Here is a 2,707-nt window from a genome sequence, read left to right as displayed (position 1 = left end):
ATTAAACTTATGGAGAGTGTCAGCATGTCCCCTGCTGACCCTCACCCATCCATCTTAGTCCCTGTTCTCCGAAGTCCCTGCTTTAATTAGTCTCGCTGCAGTTTATGCCAGCTGCTACTTGCTTCCCACCACCACGTGATACCTGGAGACAACAGACCCCACCATGGCTTGGGCACTGTGTCCCAGGAGTGGGGTGATCATATGGAAATTCCAGTATTACCCAGTTGGTGGAATCATTAAGAAGACACACACACACACACACACACACACACACACACACACACACACACACACACATCATTTGATAAAATGTGGGTGGTAAAAATAGTTCTTCATCGGGCCTTTGGAAGACTAAGTGGAAACTCCCGAGGCTCAGAGTCACAGCAGTGATTCCCTCACTCTGCAGGCCAGCCTCTCGTGCTCCTGAGGTCAGCTGTGCCTTCTTGATATCAACTGTCACAGCTGGACCTGTGGACTGCTGACATTCCCTCCTAGGAGAGTCGTTGGATCCTCGCCTGAGGATCTGGTCACTCCTTCCAGCCGTCTGTATGTAGTTTGACCCTATTGTGGTTTGGGGTTTTGGCGCATGGCTAGAGCACATGGGAGACGACCTGGGAAGGGTCTGTATGCACCGCCAGGGTCAGGTTATCATCCAGGCAGATACAGACAGACCCTCCTGCGCTATAGGAGCATCCACATCAGTAACCTTTGACCCTTGCTCGTAAGGAAAGCCAAAAAAAAACACATTGGTTCCCCAGGGCGCACTGTGGTGGAATTGATCTTTGGTTTGTCACTGGCACATAGAGGAGGGGGCAGATGTTCATATGTCCCCAGGGAAGGAATTTTAGCCACACTTTCTCTGGGGAGGTGCTTAGACTATGCACTCCTTGGCTTTACCGAAATGCAAGAAATTGTCAAGTTTCTCCTCAATTTGGGGGGGTTAAATTCTTTAAACTTCTTGTTTAAAATGCAATTTTAAACAGGCTGGAGAGATGACTCCTCAGTTAAGGGCACTGGCTGCTTTTCCAGAGGACCCTAGTTCGATTCCCAGCACCCGTATGGCCAAGTGATCTAACATCCTCTTCTGGCCTCTGTGGGCACTGCACACATGTGGTATAAGGACATACATTCAGACAAAGCACTCATATGTATAAAATAAAATGAATCTTTTAAAACCTCAGCTATGAGAGAGATTCTGAGGAAGCCAGATTGTGTTGTTTGTCTCTGTCTTCAGCACCAAACCCATGGTCACATGGTAGCACTTAATGATTGAAGGGACAGTGTCCAGTGGTGACAGGAGTCACGTGACAGTGAGAATCTCATCAGTGAGTGGGACCTGAGCAAGTGCTCCAAGTAATACACACACACACACACACACACACACACACACACACACACACACACACACACACACACACACGTGCGTGTGCACATGCACCCAACATAAATACACTCCTGCAGGCATGCAGACAAACAGCAGTGCAGTTTGGAGCATGGCATCATGATTAACCGTGGCAGTGAGTGACTACATTACCATACTTTGTCTCTACTGTACTTTCTTCATTTTAGGATATACTCCTTTTTATCTATCTAAAAGAAGCTTTTCTTTACAGTTCCATACCATATTACACCAGATACAGCCTCAGGCATCTTGTGTTGGAAGAATCTCCATTGCCTCAGTTTCCCTGGGCCTGCTTAAGTTCCTGTTGTTTGGGTCATCTTGATGCAGGCAGCAACAGGCCACGCCATGTGGATGCTAGAGCTAAGGCAGGGCAGGCTGTAGCAGCTAGGTCTGTGTGAACATACCCTGAGATGCTTCTCAGTGACTTTATGCCCCCAACACTCTTCTCAGAGTGTCGCCGTCGTCCTGGTGCTAAGCAGCACACTACTGTATGTTGGGTTAGTTCATCCTTGCAGTGACCTGGAGTGTAGGTAGTGGCATTGTTCGATCTGACAGTGAGCAATCTGAGGTTCCAAGAGATTCATTTGCTCAAGTTCACGTGGAGTGTAAATGTGACCTTGGAAAAAAGACAGACCTCCAGTGGGGAAGCTAAGCTCTGCCCCTTAGGTGGCCTGGTCCTTGCTCCCCAGGGCTTGGAGTGGGGCAGGAGAAGCAGGGAGGGTGGCGGGTGGCTCCTTCCCTCCAAGAGCAGCCCAGCAGGATATCATCTGCTCTCAATTACCGCTCTGCCTGCCTCCGTGGCAGCCCTCCAGCCGACACACGTGCTTCGGCTGTTGGCCAGGAACTAAATTTATTTGCAAGCCCAGAGTTCAAACAGGTACATAAATTACTGGTGCACAGCCTCATTCCTCAGTTGGCCTGACACAGCTGAGTACCCAGCGTGGTATTACCGGCTGTGCACTCGGAGAATCCTGAGCTGGCTGGTCCTGCTGGGCACTTCCGGCTGGCACTCCATCCTCGGCAGCAGGCGTGGTACCCAGGACAACTGGAGGTGTTGCCCTCCATCTACAGCAGAGTTCTGGACTCTGCCCCACTCCACACCTCTACCCTGTTGTTATACATGCTCCGGCCTTACCACTTATATACCTTAGACTTTTTTACTTTCCATTGCCTTAGAAGAAAGAATGACGTCCTTCAAGTGACTTGCAAGGTCCTTTTCATTCAGTGTCTGCCCCCCCCAGCACTCCTCCCCCCGCTCCCCCCGCCCCCCCGCCGCCTTTGCCTTCCCTGATTTTCTGTCTTCCT

Source organism: Peromyscus californicus, unplaced genomic scaffold, assembly GCF_007827085.1.
Source record: "Peromyscus californicus insignis strain IS unplaced genomic scaffold, ASM782708v3 Scaffold_6__1_contigs__length_162567912, whole genome shotgun sequence".
In the NCBI taxonomy this organism is placed as follows: Eukaryota; Metazoa; Chordata; class Mammalia; order Rodentia; family Cricetidae; genus Peromyscus; species Peromyscus californicus.
This window is presented reverse-complemented; position numbering follows the sequence as displayed.